The sequence below is a fragment of the Protopterus annectens genome, chromosome 9.part0 (assembly GCF_019279795.1).
Source record: "Protopterus annectens isolate FY-2018-M chromosome 9.part0, PAN1.0, whole genome shotgun sequence".
Classification (NCBI taxonomy): domain Eukaryota; kingdom Metazoa; phylum Chordata; order Ceratodontiformes; family Protopteridae; genus Protopterus; species Protopterus annectens.
This window is the reverse complement of record NC_056743.1, coordinates 792,475,572-792,494,708: the sequence shown is the minus strand read 5'-3', so window position 1 is coordinate 792,494,708 and position 19,137 is coordinate 792,475,572. Positions and strand designations below refer to the sequence as shown.

Sequence of the window (19,137 nt, the reverse complement as noted above, 5' to 3'; positions counted from 1 at the left end):
TGTCAAGGAACCACCTACTCTTCCGGCTAGGAGCCAGTCACTACCAATTTCATGTTGTGCCCTTTGGTCTCACCACAGCCCCCAGGGTGTTCACCAAATGCATGGCAGTAGTGACAGCTCAACTGAGACGTCTAGGATTCCAAGTGTTTCCGTACCTGGACAACTGGCTCTTGACCGCCTCCCATCAGGCATCTACTCCTTCAAAACAAAGATTCCACTATCCAACTTTGTTCCCAGTTGGGGATTACTATAAATTGGGAAACGTCTGCCTCATCACCCTCTCAGTTTATAGGCACAGAAATCGACACAGTCACCATGTTAGCCCGTCTTCCTGCCGAAAGAGCACAGAACCTCACACAACAAGTTCTCCGTCTACTTCCTATGCAAAAAGTCAAGGCAAGGACAGTGCTGAAACTCTTGGGGACCATGGCCTGCACCATAATGCTAGTCCCTTTTGCCAGACTACATATGCAAATTCTTCTGTGGCTTCTATCATCCCAGTGATCTTTTCAACAACTGCCTCTGTCTCACCACATCATCATAACAGAGTCTTGCAAAAAGGATTTCCGTTGGGGGATCCAACCCGACCAACTAATGACAGGCACTCCATTCCTTCCTCACCAACCCGTTGCTGCTGTGACCACGGATGCCTCACAGATAGGGGGGGGGGCATTATCTAGGCAGGACTGTCCAAGGCACATGGCAAGATCATGAGGCTCACCTGCATATCAGTGTCCTAGAGATGAGGGCGGTGCTTCTAGCGCTGCAAGCACTTTGCGACTCTCTTCCTCTTGGGACGATAGCAATCCAATCAGACAACATGCTTGTAGTGTGGTATCTCAACTAACAAGGTGGAATCAGATCTTACCCCCTTTGTCGGGAAGTGATTCGTGTTTGGAAGTGGGCGATAACTTCCCAGCGCTTTCTAGTGGCAACGCACATCCCAGGGACAACCAACATGATAGCCGACAAACTCAGCCGGGCAATCTTGATTCCTCACGAGTGATCTCTGAATCAGGAACTAGCAGAACAGATTTTCCACAAATTGGGACGGGCTTTCTGCGATCTTTTCGCCAGTCCAATCAACTCCAAATGCAGCAGCTACTTTTCCCTTATTCCCCCTCCGGGGGAGTCACCGAGAGACGCACTTGTTCACGATTGGCCCCTGGGTCTCCTTTATGCTTTCCCTCCTTTTCCTCTCATATCCAAGATGATTCACAAAGCAAAGCTGTTGGGAAGCAGAATGATTCTCATCACTCCTTACTGGCCTCATCAGATTTGGTTCCCCTTTCTCGGGCCTCATCTAGTAGATGTTCCATGGACTCTGGACCCAGTGCCAGACCAATTGACACACATGTCAGGCTCTCTTCACCCCGGCCTCCACACCCTCAACTTTACAGCGTGGCTGCTCCAATTCCATCCCTAGTCAGGCTTCATGATTTTTCACCTGCTGTGACCCACATCCTCACATCTTCACATAAACCTTCCAATAGGAAGTTATACACTAGCAAATGGAGAAGATTTTCTATCTGGGCTGAAGAAAGGAATGTATACAATGCGTCCATCTGAGTGGTTTTAGAATTTTTGTCTGAACTTTTCCATCAGGGATCTGCTGCTGCCACAATTAGGGCCCAGTTGGCAGTGATATCTAATTTTCATTTGGGTCAACATGAGTGTAACCTGATGTCACACACATTGTGTAAAACCTTCCTCAAGGGTGCTACTTTGGTGAGACCTCTTTTTCAGGAGCCGGTAGCTTCCTGGGATCTAAACTTTGTCCTGTCCAAAATAACTTATCCGCCCTCTGAACCTGCTCATTCGTGTCCACTAAAATTTCTGTCTTGGAAGACTTTGTTTCTAGTAGCCATCACATCTGCTAGACGAGTATCAGAGTTGCAAGCACTGTCTATCAAGCCCCCTTATTTGATTTTCCACAAAGACAGAGTTTCTCTTTGTACAAATCCATCTTTTAACCCTAAAGTTTGCACTCACAATAACTTGAACCAAACTATAGAGTTGCCAGTGTTTTTCCCTAACCATTCCAACGCAGCAGAATACAAATTTCTTTCGTTGGATGTTCACAGACAGTTACTGTTCTATCTTCACAGGACTAAGAAATTTAGAAAGTCAGACCAATTGTTTGTATCATTTTCCTGATTCTAGACTAGGTCTCCCAGTCTCCAAAGTGACCCTATCAGATTGGATTTCGAGCTGTATTTCCTTCATTTATTCTTCTAATGGAAAGACTCTACTGTTCAAGATTAAGGCTCATTCTACACGATCTCAGTCTACATCTGCTGCCTTCCAAGCCAGAGTTCCAATTGACAGTGTTTGTGCAGCAGCAACCTGGGCTACCCCTCATACCTTTGTTACTCATTACAGATTGGACCTGACCTCTAGGGGTAGAGCTTCCTTTGGTTCCACGGTACTTATGAGTATTTTTCCATGAGCTACCCAAGAATAAGGTGCTAGGGACGCTGTCCCATGCATAAGAATGAAGGCGAGATAGGACTACAGAACATAAAGAAGTTATGTATTCACCATAATGTTCCATGTTTGTAGTCCATCTTGCCCTTCATTCTTATGAACACACCCACTTACCCCCATCTTGGAAGGATCTGGAGACAGGATAGTATTACCTTAATACAGTGGAGACCTTTCATTATTGTTTTTCTTTCTGGATACATTTGTTCTGTCTTTCTATAGTTTAGCAGCAAACAAGATCTGGGGATTGTACTGGTGCACTATGGGATACCTACCTAGCCATGAGCCAACTAAGAGACTTTTAGCTTGTAATATTTATGTATTTTATTTATTTATTTACATTTGTTGACCGGGAGTGTCCGACTGGACATGGGTCCATTTTCAGCCGAGGCCCGGGGAGAAAAGCTCCACAGTTAAAATATACAGACAGTAGTTACATTGGATTTACATAGCAATTAACAATTTGAACAACATAGCAATTAACAATTACAAACATAGTTACAGATGAAGAACATACTACATCAGTAGACAACTAGAATCTTTATCATCTGCGAAGTACATATAGTGTATAATAAGTAGTTAGGCTTATGAGCATCCGAGCTTGCTATAATCAAGGTAGTTAGTGGGGTGGAAAGAAAAGTAGTGGGTGGATTGGGTGGGTGATATTAGAGTGGGAGTTGCAAGGGCATAACCAGCATGTTTTTAGGTGTGCTTTTAGTAAAGTTGTGTAGTGGGTGCATGATGGCACGGAGGTAATTGTGGGTGGGAGGGAGTTCCATAATTTGGCTATGGCGCAAGAGAATAGTGCTTCTCCAGCAGAGTTATTGGCTTTAGTGACCTGCAAGTGATTTTTGTTGCTGGATCTTTGTGGTCTGGTGGTGCGATAGAGTTGGAGTAGATTCTGGAGGGATGGAACATTTAGTGGATGGTTTACTAGTTTGTGGGTGAGTGTGAGTTGATACCATTGAAGGAGGTGAGGGAGTTCAAACCAGCCCAGTTCAGCAAGTGAGAGAGAGTGGTGACTACGGTAGGATTCCCCTGTGGCGAATTTGGTGATTTTGTTGTAGCAGGTCTCTAGCTTGTTTAGATCGTATTGCCTTAGGTTGGTATATATTGGAGAGGCATAAAGTAGGGTGGAGATAAGGGGAATTTGCTACTGAAATCTTTGCTGCTTTGGTGAGAAATTGCTTATTTCTGTATAACGTTCCTAGTTTTTTGTGGACTTTTTTTATAGTCATGGATATATGAATGTCAAATTTTAGTTTATTGTCTATTTCTACTCCTAGCAATTTGGTGTGTTCTATTGGGTGTGTAGTGGTGTTGTCTTTTGCTGTGATGTTAAAGTGAGAGTTGTTTTGAGTATGTTTGGTGGGTTGGAAGATGAGTAGTTTAGTTTTGTTTGGGTTGAGTATTAATTGGGCATCGTAGAACCAAGTTTCAACAGAGGAAAAGGCTTCCTATGTGACTTTTTGCAGTTTAGGTAGGGACTGGCTGAGCAGATGATGGTTGAGTCATCTGCGTGTTGTATGAGTGTGCCATGTTTGGTGGCAGAGGCTAGATTATTGGTGAAAATAGAGAAGAGTAGGGGTCCAAGGATGGATCCTTGGGAAACCCCTATAGAGACAGATAAGTTGGGGAGATGTCATTCTGCCATACAATGGATTGTTGGCAGTCAGACAGGTAATTCTGAAACCAGTTGGTGACTGATTGAGAGAAGGATAGGTTATTAAGGACAGAGATGAGTTGTTTGTGTGGGACCATGTCAAATGCTTTAGATAGGTCTAGGAAAGTAGCAGAGGAGAGATAGCCATCGTTTTTATGCTTATGGATAGTGTTAGTAAAGGAGAGTAAGGCAGTGGTGGTGCTATGGTTTGGTCGGAAACCATGCTGAGTATTGGAAAGGAGGTTGTTAGTAAGGAGGTAGTCTGAGACCTGAGAGTGAATGCATCTCTCTAGTATTTTGGAGAGTGGAGAGAGAATAGCTATGGGGCAGTAATTGGTTAGTTCTGTGGAGGGTCCGCCTTTTTGGAGGGGAATTATGTGATACTTTCCATAGTGTGGGAACGTAACTTTCTGACAGAGATCGGTTAATCAAGATGGATACTGGGTAGGCTAGAGCATCAGCTGCGATTTGTAGGTATTCACTTGGGAGGTTGTCTGCTGCTAATTTGGTGGGCGTAAGTTTAGTTAAGAGTTTTTTTATGTTGGAGGTAGGAACAGGAGAAAAAGAGAAGACAGTAGGGAGATTACTAGTTGAAGGTGTGGGTTGGAGTGGAGGGGGTTGTGTTGTTTAGCTAGTGATAGTATGGTTTGTGTGAAGTGTGTGTTGAATGAGGTAGCAATATTTTCAGAGGAGTGAGGGATGTTAGGAGGAGGGGTACTGACTTTACCTGGGTGGAGGATGGAGTTTATGGAGGACCAGAATTGTTTGGGGTTGTGTTAGGAGGAGTCTAGGGCAGACTGATAGTATTGGAATTTGTCCTGTTTTATTAGCTTTTTGGCTCTATTGCATAGTTCTAGGAATGTCTGTCTAGTTGAGGGGGTTTTGGTTTTGCGCCAGTGCTCCCAGGCTTTATCCCTGTTTTTCATTTCTGACTTAGTGGTTTTCTGTAGCCATGGGGAGGGTTGTGCTTTGGTTCTGGAAAGTCTTATGGAGGCGTGGTAATTAAGGGTGCTCAGGAAGGTAGTATTAAAAAATTCAACTGCATCATCAAGACTGAGGTAATTTAGAGGATGCAAGTTACATTCTTTGAGGGATGAGATGAATGTGAGTGGGTTAAAGTTTAGTTTTTTTACGTATTTGATGGTAGATGACAGGTTTAGCTTAGTAAAGGTGTTTTTTGAGTAGGAATGTTCGGGAGTGATCACTGAGGCTATCTGATAAGCAGCCTATTATATATGACTGGGGGCTCTTACTGACTAGTATCCAATCCAGGATAGTGTGCTTGTTGGAGTTTTTATTTATCCTGGTTGGCGACTGGACTTGTTGGGTGAAGCCATGAAGGTTTAGATGACGGGTTGGATGGTTGCCAGAACAGGATTGCCAGTCAATATTGAAATCACCTAAAATTATAGTTTCTTGGGGGAGATGGTGGGTAGACCAGCTGAGGAGGTTTTCTAGTGGAGGGATGTTTTGGCCAGGTGGGAAGTAGCATCCAATTATGTTGATGGTTTTATTTTGAGGTTGGTACATATTATTTCTTCATTGCCTATTTGTGGAGCTGATGATTTTAAGATCTGGATGTTTAGATGCTGTTTAAATATTATAGCTACACCGCTTCCTTTCTTGTTTAGCCGGTCTACTCTTAGTATGCTGTAACCGGTAGGGAGGATTTGCTCACTGGTAATGTGAGGTTTTAGCCAGGTTTCTGTCAGGATGACTATATCTGGGGAGTACAAGTCTATGGTGGCATGGAGTTCATGGACTTTATTGGATATACTTCTAATATTTAGGCTTAGTAGAAGAAGTCACTTGGCTTTCTATTGGTTGTGATTTGGGAGAAGATGTGGTTTCTAGTCTGATTATGAGGAATGGGGCTGGAGATGGTGGGGTCATGGTTGGGGTGGATGTCTCCACTTAGAGCTAATTTTGATATGCGTGAGGTTATTCGTTTTCTCAGTTTTTGAATGTGTTTGTTTATTAGGAAAACTTTATGATTGTGCTGTGTGGGTAATAGGTATGGTAGGAGGGTTACATTGTTAAGTTGTACAGATGCTTTATGTTTGAGTAATATAGTTGATAGAATATGTGGGTATGCATAGGGATGATTCTTGAGATGGTGGGAGGGGAGCTGAGTAAGGGTGAGACACAAGTGGTGGTGTGAGTAGAAGTACAGTGGTAGTGGTTGAGTGGGGGAATGATGGAGTTTTGGTAGGATGTAAGATATGCAAGGAGAGTGCATGCAGTGAGCATAGGTATGGTATGCTTATACATGTTAGCTGAGGAGGAATTATAGTAGTGGGAAGATGGAGGAGGTAGTGTTGGGTTTAGTGCCGTGGTTGGCTGTTGGAAAGATGGGAGGGGTTTGCATGTGTAATAAAGGTAGGACCACCGGGGGCCAGAGGGAATAGGGGGCAGGTTGGGGAGCGAAGCGGGCAGAGACCCTGTTAGTTGCTCTTATGAGGGGGCTGGAAACAATCAGGTAACAGAGTAAACGAATAAAAGAACATATGATAGTGAATGTGGAGACTCAGGTAGGTACCCTGTATTTCTAAGAAATATCAGTTAGCTGTGCCCCAGTTCAGGCAGTATTAGTAAGTTTTATGGCAGGGCTGAGCATAAGGTTCTCAAAGGGTGGTTGTAGTTTTAAAAATGGTGACTGCCACAGGTAATATTTATTAATTTTGGGATTGGCTTAAGGTAATAAACAGGGAATGGGAAGGGGGAGAACAAGGGTGTGAGCAGGCAGTTCTTTTGTACTGCTGCTAATGAGACAAAGCAAAGACAAGTTTGTGTTTAAGAAACAACCAGAATTGACCAAGGACTGCTTTGAAACTGTAAGTCATTTCTTAACCATTTCTCAGGTAGAAAAACAGGAAAACCTTGTATCAGTAGGCTACTGTGGTCTCAGTTTAAATTAACAAACACACAGTATTTGATCAGTTATGGGTACCATTTGCTAACAGAAAGGAATAAAACAGAAAATGGAAGATGCGTGTTTGTGTGTGTGTGTGAGGGGGGGGTGCTTACAAGCCAAAGCAGAGTGCTGTCCAGGGGATAATGAATATTAGCTCAAACAGATAGACACATACTCAAAGTTAACTTTAGCTGTTTGTGTTTGCAGACAGTTCAGAACCAGACTGTGCTTTTCTTATAACAATGTATCCACCGGTTGGATAAAAGGTAAAGGTGGTACCGCAGCTGAATACTTAGAGTGATGTTAGGTCTAGAAAAGAAGCGTACAGAGAGGAGTAAGCATTTCTGAGATGGTAAAGATATATTATAAAGATTACAAAAAACAAACTGAGCAAATAGCTACTACATACAGGAAAATATGTCTTGAATCAACTACTAGTATATGCAGATACTGAGCCAATTGGAAAAACACATCAATGAGAAAGGACCTCAGCTGACAGTTATGCAGTGACAGATAAAAATATAGCGAGCAGCACTCTGTCCTGGGTCTCTAATGTGATTCTATCCACCAGTAACAGCACAATTATATAGAAATAATTAGACACCAGTATGAGCTGTCTACACTACACACAACACACAACACATGTACATGAATAACATTAGTTAACAAGATGCAGCTATGCAAACAAACCATACTATTATACTAAAAGCAACTTGGTGCAGACAAACACAATGCCAGCATGCCATAGTAACTTCCAGTAATAAAGCATAAATCATATTAGATGTCTAACACAATTCAACATAAATAAGCATATACAGTTGTAAAACACTTACTGGAGAGACACTGAGCTCCTCATGGGGCCTGTAGCAGAGTGGATTGTAGTTTTAATATTTATTAACTTTGGGATTGGCTTAAGGTAATAAACAGGGAAGGGGGAGGGGCCGAGTCGGAGCCAAATGTCGGCTCCGAACCCATATGTAAGAATGAAGAGTGAGATGGACTACAGACATGGAATGTTATGGCGAGTACATAACTTCTTTTTTAGGATTAATAAACCCTATAGTGTATATCTCCTCATTAAACTTATATACAGTGATTAATTATTAATGAAAATATTAAGTTTAAAATATAAACAAGAATGGTCTATTTTTTTAGTTAAAGAAAAAGGAGGGTTTGCTGTAATAAAGAATGGAAAATTATCAAGACAAGATTATACTGTAGAAAATAAATGTGAATGAAACTGATAAGAGAAAAGAATGGTATGATAATATTATGGAAAAAATATTATAATCTGAAGTAGTTGACTTCATTTGGTCTTCAACCTGTGGGATACCGGATCCATATTGGATCCAAGCCGGCAATCTTACTAGCATCTGCTCTGAGCTCCAAGCTCCTCCCCTTACTCATAATACACCTCCACTACATTCCAACCCCCAGATCTCGTTTGCTGCAGCTAGCTGCTGATCTCCAGAGCTCCGAGTAGTAAGTGGGTATTAAAGTCTTTAGAAAGTCTTTTTTCTGTGCTAACTTTAGGATAGTGATAGTGTGGGTTCCCCTTTCTCCTCCTCTCGCTTGGGCCACAAAGAAGGAACTAGCTCAGGAGAGTTCTTCGGTTCATCCTCTTGACCGAGAGTCGTGGATAATGGACCGCTTAGGGAAGCGGGTTTACGCTTCAGCTACCTTTTCTGTTAGGGAGCTGAACTACCTGGCCCATGTCACGAGACTCCAGTGCAACCTGGTAAAGGAGCTGGCAGAGTCTCCCCCTAAGTCCATGTCGTAGGAGGACAGGGACTCGTTCTCCATGAGGATGTCCACTTTGAAAGCAGTCTCCAACACGTCCAAGCGACTCCTTTCACATGCTACTGAAGGAGCGGCTAGGGCGGCTGGGTCTGGCGTGTCCATGAAGCGCAATGCCTGGCTCAGACTATGTCAATTCTCTTGAACCTTTGAAGGCGTCCTTTGCCAATGCCCCTTATGACAGCTCTACACTTTTTGGTAAGACCGTCAAAGAGACATTAATCCAGAGAGAGAAGGACAGGAAGACACTGTCTGCCATCGGGATCCGCTTCTCGAACCCTAAAAGGTACTTTTCCTGGAACCAGAGAGGGCAAAAGAAGATGTGGTTCTAGAAGTCACAGTATTCCCGTGAAACTCAGGGCTCTCTTCCCCCAGAGCAGAGGGGGACAGAATGGACACTGGCCCAGAGGCAGAGGAGGTCCGAGGAATTCTAAGTCTTGAAAAACTTTCTCGGACAGACCCAGACAGCAACCCTGAGGGGTGGCCCGACTGCTCTACTCTGGAGGCAGTCAGGGGATGATTGTCCTTGCACCTGGCAGCATGGGAGTCCATAACATCAGACCGCTGGGTTATTCAGATCATATCCAAAGGATACTGTATCCCCTTTGTGGATCCTTCCAAATCTCCCAAACACCTCCCGGACATACCACTCACGCAAAGGGAGGCAGCAGCACAGGAGATTTCCAAGCTGTTAAAAAAAGAGCCATCAAAACCGTCCCCCCCAGATCAGTCTGGATCGGGCTTCTACTACAGGTTCTTTTTAGTGCCAAAGAAAATGGGGGACTTGAGGCCCATTCTGGACCTATCTAACCTGAACCTATCAGGTGCCAAAGAGAAGTTCCGGATGGTCACACTACAGTCCATCATGCCGTACCTGCAAGAGAGCAACTGGATGTGCTCGTTAGACCTCCAGGATGCTTACTATCACATATAAATGCACAGAAGCTCCAGGATGTTCCTCCGTTTCTGGCTTGGAGTCAATCATTACCTATTTCGAGCCCTACCCCTTGGTCTCACCACAGCCCCCAGAGTGTTCACCAAAGTGTGGCAGTGGTTGCAGCTCACCTGAGGCTTCAGGGGATTCAGTTCTATCCATACCTAGACGATTGGCTCCTCACTGCTCCCACCAGGCATCTACTCTGTCAAACCAGGGGATCCCAATCAATGCATCCATATCACTCCTAGATCCTGTCCAGGTGATAGACAACATTGGTGCAAGGATAGATATATTACAGTGCAAAATCTTCTTGACCTCGGAGAGAGTACAAAACCTGAGGATGCATGTCTCTCTAATCTACCATTCTTCTCTTCCAATAGCGGAATCAGTGTTGAGTTCAATGGCAGCGACCGTAACGCTTCTCCCTTGTGCACGGTTACATATGAGAATTTTACAGTGGACACTAGCTGTACAATGGTCCCTGTTGGAACTTCCATTGTCGTATCCAATACAACTCAGTTGAGTCTGTCGGTTGTCCCTCATATGGTGGATGTGTTCTCTGGACATTTTGGAGGATGACCCTTTGTTCCAGCCCCTGCCCAAGCCACAAGGACCACGGATGCCTCCAAACTCGGGTGGGGGGGCATTGTTCAGGCAGGACAGTCCAATTCCTGTGGTTCCCTGTAGAGACCAGCTTGCACATAAATGTTCTAGAGATGAGGGCGGTCCTTTTAGTGTTGCAGGCCCTTCATGCCTTTCTTCCTCTGAGAACCATTGCAATTCAGTCAGACAACATGTCAGTGGTCTGGGATGTCAAGAAACAGGTCTTACTCCCTTTGTTGTGAGGCCGTGAGAGTGTGGAAATGGGCGATCTCCACCGGTCACTTTCTTATCGCTATGCACATTCTAGTGGACAGGTTAAGTCAGACTATTCTGATGCCTTACGAGTGGTCTCTGAATCTTTCAGTGGTGGAACACATCTTCCTCGAGTGGGGTCAGCCTTGCTGCGATCTCTTCGCATCTCCTTCTAACATGAAGTGCAGCAAGGTTTTCGCTCTGAATCCCCTGCCAGAGGAGTTCCCCAGAGATGCTCTAGTCCATGCTTGGCCTCCCGGTCTTCTGTATGCTTACCCTCCAGTACCTCTTATTCTGAGGTTTCTACAGAAAGCTCGTAGACTGGGGAGCAAAGTGATCCTCATTGCCCCATTTTGGCCTCGCCAGGTATGGTTTCCCTTCCTTTGGTCTCACCTTCTGGCTCTGCCTTGGATCTTGGATCTCGTTCATGGTCTGATTTCACACCCATCGCGGGTTCCTCATCCAAACCTGGACAGTTTGAAGCTCACAGCTTGGCTGTTTCAGTTCCCATGATTGCTAGGATTCCTGGATTATCCTCCTCAGTTAGGTCTGTTTTGGTGACTGCTCATAAGTCTTCTACCAGGAAGGTTTATCACAGTAAATGGAAAAATTTGTCCTTTTGGGCCTCTCAAAGGAGTTTAGACCCCTTCACAGCTCCTATTTCTGCCATTCTTGATTTTCTAGCTGACATTTTTCAATAAGGAGCTAGTTCCTCTACTGTCAAGGTTCAATTGGCTGCTATTTCTCATTTTTATGTGGGTGAGAATTCTGCCTCTCTAGCCTCCTCCAGACTGTGTAAAGCCTTTATCAAAGGGACTTTTCTGTTACGCCCCCCCAGTCAAGGATCCTGTTCCTCCATGGGACCTTACTATGGTTCATCAAGCTCTGGACGCTCTGCCTTTTGAACCCACTGCAACCGTAGATCTAAAATTCTTATCTTGGAAAACAGCTTTTCTGGTAGCTACTACCTCTGCAAAAAGGGTTTCAGAACTGCAGGCCTTATCCGTCAAAGTTCCTTATATGATTTTCCACAAAGATAGGGTTTCCCTTCGGACCAATCTATCCTTTCTTTCCAAGGTGGCGTCACCAGTTAATATCAGTCAAACCATAAATTTACCAGTTGTCTTTCCTAATTTTGCTAACAAGATGGAATACAAACTCCACGTGCTGGATGTTCACAGACAGTTATGATTCTATTTACACTGGACAAAAAATTTCCGTAAATCTGATAGTTTGTAAACTTCTATAAACCCTTTTTGGGTGAACCTATCTCCAAGGTCACTATTGCTAGGTGGATTTCTTCATGTCTATAAGACCTTCAAGTCTATAAGAACAGATGCATGTCTCCGCTGGGTCAGGTGAAAGCTCATTCCACTAGGTCCATGGCTACGTCTGCGGCCTTTTGGTCTAGAGTCTCTTTGGATGTTATTTGTTCTGCAACTACTTGGTCCTCATCAAATACATTTATTTCTCATTACAAATTGGATTTGACTTCCAGAAGGAGAGCATCCTTTGGTTCTGCAGTGCTCCAGAATATCCTTCCATGAGGGAAACCCAGGAGTTTAGTAGCTGGGCCTCTGTCCCACAGGTTGAAGACCAAATGAAGTAAACTACTTCAGATAAAGAAGTTATGTACTGACCATAACGTTCCATCTGAGTAGTTCTACTTCATTTGTCTTCACCCATCCCTCTCTCTTTCCCCCGGACATTGTCATATGGACAGCCTACGGGCTGCAATTATAGGTCACAAGTATTTTTTCAGGTCGAGTTATCAGTATAAGAATCAGAAAACTCAATCTGGGGGTTGGAAGGTAGTGGAGGTGTATTATGGGTAAGGAAAGGGGCTTGGAGCTCGGAGCAGATGCTAGTAAGACTGCTGGCTCGGATCCGATACAGATCCTGTATCCCACAGGTTGAAGACAAATGAAGTAGAACTACTAAGATGGAATGTTATGGTGAGTACATAATGTTGTATAGATCCTTGGAAGGAATTAAACATTAAGAAAAGAAATGCTTTTATTGCAAGATTGAAAAGATGTAAAAGACATGTAGAAGGTCAGGATTTTTATGGAGACTGTCATACAGAAATTATCAATACAGGTGAATATGCTATATAAAAGTATAAACGACATATTATGTTTATATTGTGGGGAATTTGAAACTTGTGAACATGTTTTTTTTGGAATGTAAAAGATCAAAAATGTTATTGAAAAAGATTATGGATAAAAAATATGTGAATTAATTTAAAGATGTGAACGATTTAAACATGGATATAATTGAATTTGCGTATTATAAAAACAAATGAAAGAGGTTGAAAGTCTTTAACAGTATTTGTTATGGTTGATCTGGAATCAGAGAGTTAAGTAAGTTATGTTTAATGAAAAATAGGACTTGGGAACTATGTTGAAAAAAATAAGGTATTGGTTATGGAACTTGGAATGGGGGGGGGTCAAAAAATTAAAAAGTATGTGATCTATATGATGAAGCTAAATGTAAAAAGAGGATGTGATTTGTAAATAGTGTATACATACATTGTAAATGAAAAATGTGTGTATGTATATATGTATATATATATATATATATATATATATATATATATATATATATATATATATATATATATATATATATATAGATAGATAGATATAGTAAATAAAAGTGCAAATGACTGTTGATTTTGTATATATAATTATTGATTATGTAAATAAAGAACCCCTTCCCTTTAGAGGAGAAGATATAAAACACTCTCTGGGGCTGCTGGGTGGCAATGGAGGGGTGTTACTGCAGTCCCAGGAATTACAAGATGAAGGAGAGTGCAGTAGATCTGGAAAGAGGAACACGAGAAAACTTACTGTAGGAATGCGAATGTAATGAAGTAACTGTTAAAGAGCTGGAAAATGGAGAACTGGAGACACAAGTGCTGATAGAGTTGATGAACCAGGCAGAGCTAAAGGAAGGAGAAACAAGATGGAGTGAAATGGTGGTTAAAGTTTTACAGGAGGAAGACACTGAAAAATTGGAAATACAACAGCTGGTGAAGGTAAAACAGTTGGGGTATTCTTGGTTGGTGGAGTAGCCAGTTTTTAGGGTTTACCTCTGTAGCAGTTTTTTTTTTTTGTTGTTGTTAGAAAAAAGTTATGTAGATGCAGCAAAGCAAGAAAATATGGAAGAAGGAGTTAAGAGGATATGACCAGTTACACTTTTTTGTGAATGACATTTGAAAGCTTTAACTTGCTGGAAAACATATGACTGAGACTGAAAAAAGAAATACAGTAACAATATAAAAAAACTACTAATTTCAGAGGTTGGGGTTACAACTAAAAAAGAGAATAAATGTGCAGTTTAGAACTTCAGATATGGATGAGCATGAGTTAAAACTATTTTTCTTTCACTATGTAGTAAAATACATGAAGTTTAAAAAATATGTGGTGAAAGTGAAAATAGTGGGAAGTGTCAGTAACAGTAGATGTTAAGAATGGGAAAATTCAGCATATTTTAAATACAACAAATTTGAATGGCATAAGAGGATTTGTTAGTTACTGGGGCCAGTCAAAGCATGTTATTTCAGTGGGGATGAAAATTATTTGGTACAAGACTTTAACAAATGAAGGTTTGGACAATGTGGTGAGAGAGGACATACAGCAAAAACAATCTGTAAGCCTTTTTGTAGTAAATGTAAAGAATTTGGAACTTTTGGTTTGACTGTTCCATATTAGAAAAGGAAAGAGTAGATGAAGTGGAAAGCTCAGGAGAAAGACAAATGGTAGAAAATATTACTACAAAAGATGTTGAAAGAGTAGGTGGTAGGGGGAAGGAGGAGGTGCTGAAGAAAGGTTAAACAATGAAGAAGTAGTTAGAGAAGAAATAGTTCAAAGCAGTGTTATTAATGTACAGGTAGAGAACAGATTTGCAATTTTGGGAAGTGATGTGGAAGAAGGGGGAGAATCGAAGACGTGAATAAGATGGTGAAAAATCAAATGGCGGGAGATTTCGGAGAAGGAAAATCAAAATAAGATTGGAAGTAAAACACTTACAAAAAAGGAAAATGATAACAGGAATTTTAGCATTAAATTTGAATAGGATTATAAATTATATGAGGTTTTGAGGTGGTGGAATGGTGTAGAAAATAAAAAAGGATTTTTTTTATTTTCTAGATACCAGCTGTAACAAAAAAGAGAAAAGACTACAGGCAGTATGGGGGGGGGGGGGGGGGGCAGATTGCTTGGTTGGTAGGAAATGAGACAAGTTTTGGAATAGGAATTCTGATAAAAATGAAGAAATAAGAATTCTAGATGTAACAATAACAACACCGAGATGGGGAGTGAAATGATATGAGAATAAAGTGGACATCTACAATTGTAATAGTGATTTATACATAAGCCAATATGACAATAATAAGATAACTGAAGAAATTTAAACAAAAGTGTTAGTAATCGTCAGTCATGGTGGTAGGAGATTTTAACTGTAACTTAAGGAAAAAAAAGGGGGAAAATAACAGAAGATATTAAGATGTTAAGGGAATTAATAAAATGTGGAGATTTAAAAGTAGGAAAGAATAGAGAATGGGCATATAAAAGGGGAATTTTTATGACTAAATTGATTATATAATTTACTCTAAAGACATTAAAGACATAACAGGGAGAGTGCAGGTAGCAGACTTTTAAGATCACAAAACAGTATGGGGTAGAATAGGGGAAGATACCAAAATAATAAAGGAGGGAAGGGCTTAAGAGATCAACTAGAGTTTAAAAAGGAGGCAGAAAAGATGAGAGGGAAATATTATGGAAATATCTTATGACAATGAGAATAGTTTATAAAAATTGGATACAGTGGTGGTTAAACTATGAGCAGAAGTATGAAAACATGAGTAGAAAGAAGAAAAATAAAATGAAATGTAAATACATTTTTTGGCATTATGAGAAAGCTATAGAACAAGGAAGTGACAACATAAGGGAAACAGAAAAACGTGTGTAAAAAGATTAGAGAAAAAGTAAAAATGAGGTTTCATAGACAGTGATTTTTTCCAGAAAGGAAATAAAGAGGAGGTTTCCCTTATTTAGGAAAATAAGTAAAAATGAGAAAAGGGAGGTAGGATGCTGTCTTAGATGGCAAAGTAGACTTAAACTACAGACGATAAGATATTATGGAGGTTGTAGAGAAAATGGATGGGCAAGAAGAATGTAATGTGAAAAAATCTGAAGAAAATAAAGATTTGTTTTAGAAAATTATGTAACAAGTGAACAAAGAGCAAATGTGATAAAATAAAGTAAGAATGAAATGATGCCAGGATTGGATGGTATAAGTTATGAGTATTATAACGAAATGAATAAAGATGAAAGAAAAGTTTCTTTTTTTAAAATATTAAATGAGTGGATGAAGGAAAGTATAATGGAAGAAGGCATGGTAGAGTGATAAAATTTGTATGGAAAAAGAATGAAAGAAAAGATATAAAAATTGGAGGCCTATAACACTAGAGAATACTGACTATAAAATATTTATGAAAATACTACTAAAAGGAAGGAGAAAGTATTGGATGGGGGGTAGTAGGAGAAGGGATTTATGGTATAAAAGAAAGAGTGGTGACGTTAATTATAGTGAAAAAAAAGTAGTAGAGATGATACTGAAAGAAAATAAAGAAGTAAGATTGATCACTAAAGCCTGATAAAGTTGGCCATGAAGCAATGTGGCAGATTTTAGAGGCATATGGTATAGGAGAAAAATACTAATGTAATGTTATGAAAATTCACACTTAAAAGTTACGATAGATCAATGGATAGAAAAAAGTAAGTATTAAGAGAGAGAAGTAAAACAGGGATGCCCAGTGAGTATGTGCTTATTTGTATTAGTGATGAATGCAGTTGTGCAGACATATGTATGAAATATGGTAGGTGAGATGAGAGATGGTAGGAAATGTTATATTACCCACATGTATGACATATGCAGATGATTTAGTTCCAATAACAAAAAATAAGGGTTGGTTATAAGAGGATGTAATATAGGATCAGAAAACTGTTTAAAATGTGGTCTGCAATTAAAATGAAGTAGAAGTTATTTGGTGAGATAAAAATGTAAATAAATGGAATATATTTCATGAGAAAGGAAATAAAGATTTTAGGAGTGAGATTTGTTAGATATTAAAGTATAAAGTCAATGGAGAGAGATACCCGAATAAATAAATTGTTAGCTTGGTGGAAAAGTTTTTATTTATCATTTCAGAAAAGGACATATAGGTTCATAGGTGTGTACTAGGCTAGTGGCCCTGGGGCCTTTACAAGTCTAGCCCATATGATTACTCTGGCATCGTGCCACCCAACCTTAGTTCCCAGTGCCTCTGTCGAGTAAAGCCAATGGAGTGATCCCTGGGGTGAATTTTCTATTTCCCATCCACTCATCAAGATTTCTTTTGAAGAGGGCCAGTGAGATGCTCTGCTTGACATGTATGGGGGAAGTCTTTTCCATAGCATGGGCATTCTCTGGGTTATGAACCTGTCCCTCCAGCATGTTCTGTTGATAGTGGTAATGAGGTTCAGGTCTCTGGAGTGTGTGGTGTGGAGGGATTTGGATTTGTTTAGCTGTAGCATTTCTAACAGAGCTGGGTCAGCATGGCTTTGTAAGTCAAGCAGAGATCGCCTCTAAGTAGGCGATATGAGACTGAGAATAGATGTTGTTTAAGGACAAATGTTTAAGGCCTAGGATCCTCTTTGTGAAGTACTTTTGCTGCCTCTCCAATTGTTGCAGGTGTTTAGTGAGGTACATGCGAAATGGGGCATTGTACTCAATGATTGGCCTAATGAGGGAAGAATGAATGCATGTTTGAGATATTTACAGGCATATGAAAACATATGCTTAATTGTATAATTAGCAATATAAATAACACTGCTTACCTCTCAAAATGATAAACTTGCAGTTCAAATGTCAGATAATTTTCCAACATGTAAGATTTTACCTGATGTCATAGGTTCTTAAAGTCATCCTTGCAGGAGGCACCTGGATTTGAACCAGGGTCCTCTTGATCTGCAGTCAAATGCTCTACCACTGAGCTTATACCCCCATTCCACATATATTTATGCACTAGGAAAATAGCATATTTAGGGAGAATATATAGGTTCCCCATTCAAATGAATAAAGGTTGAGGTTTTTTTTGGCTTCATTAGGGACTGAAGGCTGAACCCAGTGAGAAGAGGAATAATTTATAATAAAATGTTGGTTTGAATCTAAAATCTTCAGCAGTACATTTAGCATCTGTGCATTTATTTTGGGTAATGAGAAAGGTAAAAGAAATACAAAAAGAAATGATAGATAAGAAGTAACATGAGAAAATGTAAAATGTATGGGGGGAAAAAAACAGGGACAAAGGAAAAAGAACAGGGTGGAAGAAAAAAGACAATGAGCAGAAAATGTAATTATGTTTTTAAAAGTAAGTGGGGTTAATGGTGAAAGAAAACTGTCTTTCGGCTTTTCCCGGTTAGGGGTTGCCACAGCGGAACTCCAGTCCGCTAAAGATTGGCAGTGAATTTTTATGGTGTCGAGTTGCCAGCCCGGTTGTGCCCAACCTTCAAAGAAAGCACAAAGAAATTTGTTTTGTGTACCCAAGGAAGAAATTAAAAGAAGATGAAAAAAACACTGTAAAAGACAGAAGAAAAAGGTTTGAAAAAATTATGAAGCACGTTTTTTGGAGAATTTTATTAGACAAGATACCAGTAAAAGGGAGTCTGAAATATAAGGGGTAATGAAGAAAAGAAAACGTGTTGACTGTAGTGAAGAAGAAACTGCAAAACATTAGTTTTTGGATTGCAAAAAGAATAAAGAATTTTGAGAAAAATTTAAAAATTAATACAGATGGGAGAGATTTAAATGTATAATATAAATATAATATCGTATGGGAAGTATGATAAAGAAATGTAATATTGATAAATGGGATAATGTTGCAGAAGAAAGGATGTGAGAATTTGTTATATAACAAGAACATGGAAGAGGATGATGTATTAGTTGAAATGAGAAGATAGTTGTGGAAGAAAGGTTGTGGAGATAATGGGTAACTATAAAAGAAAAAAAGAATGGAAGGTATTGAATTGTTTAGTTAAGCTCTTTTGTGTTGATAGCTTGTAAATTGTAATATGAATGCAAAAATTACTGTAAATAATTGATTTAAAGTTTTTTATATGGTATGAAATGAGTGTAAATATTAATAAAGCACTCCTATTCTTTTTTCAATAAGAGTTGTGGGATTTTTTACATCCAGTAGAGCTATTACCATCTCAGACAGATAGGACCTTGCTTTAACATCTCATCCCTTATGCTACACTGCAGTAGCAGTAATGGGAAATTAATCCAAGTACCTGGGGAGAGAATAGAACTGCAGCTTTCTAATCTCAGAGCATGACACCTGAGTGTGCTACCTATTGAGTCACTGATGCTTCCTATATTTTGTTTTTTGTTCTTTGTGCTTAACTGTTCTCACTCAAGAAGAAACAGATTCCATCATTC

At 40.3% G+C, this 19,137-nt stretch overlaps 1 protein-coding gene, 1 long non-coding RNA gene and 1 other non-coding gene across 6 annotated transcripts in view; 1 reads left to right on the top strand and 2 right to left on the bottom strand.

Annotated features, from left to right (window-relative positions):
* LOC122811533 overlaps nucleotides 1-19,137 on the bottom strand; it is a 228,476-nt gene that overhangs the window by 71,118 nt on the left and 138,221 nt on the right. The window lies entirely within an intron of this gene.
* SCN8A (sodium voltage-gated channel alpha subunit 8) overlaps nucleotides 1-19,137 on the top strand; it is a 1,580,263-nt gene that overhangs the window by 1,444,647 nt on the left and 116,479 nt on the right. The window lies entirely within an intron of this gene.
* TRNAC-GCA lies at nucleotides 17,629-17,701 on the bottom strand. The gene has a single exon. It is a non-coding gene; the product is annotated as a tRNA-Cys (tRNA).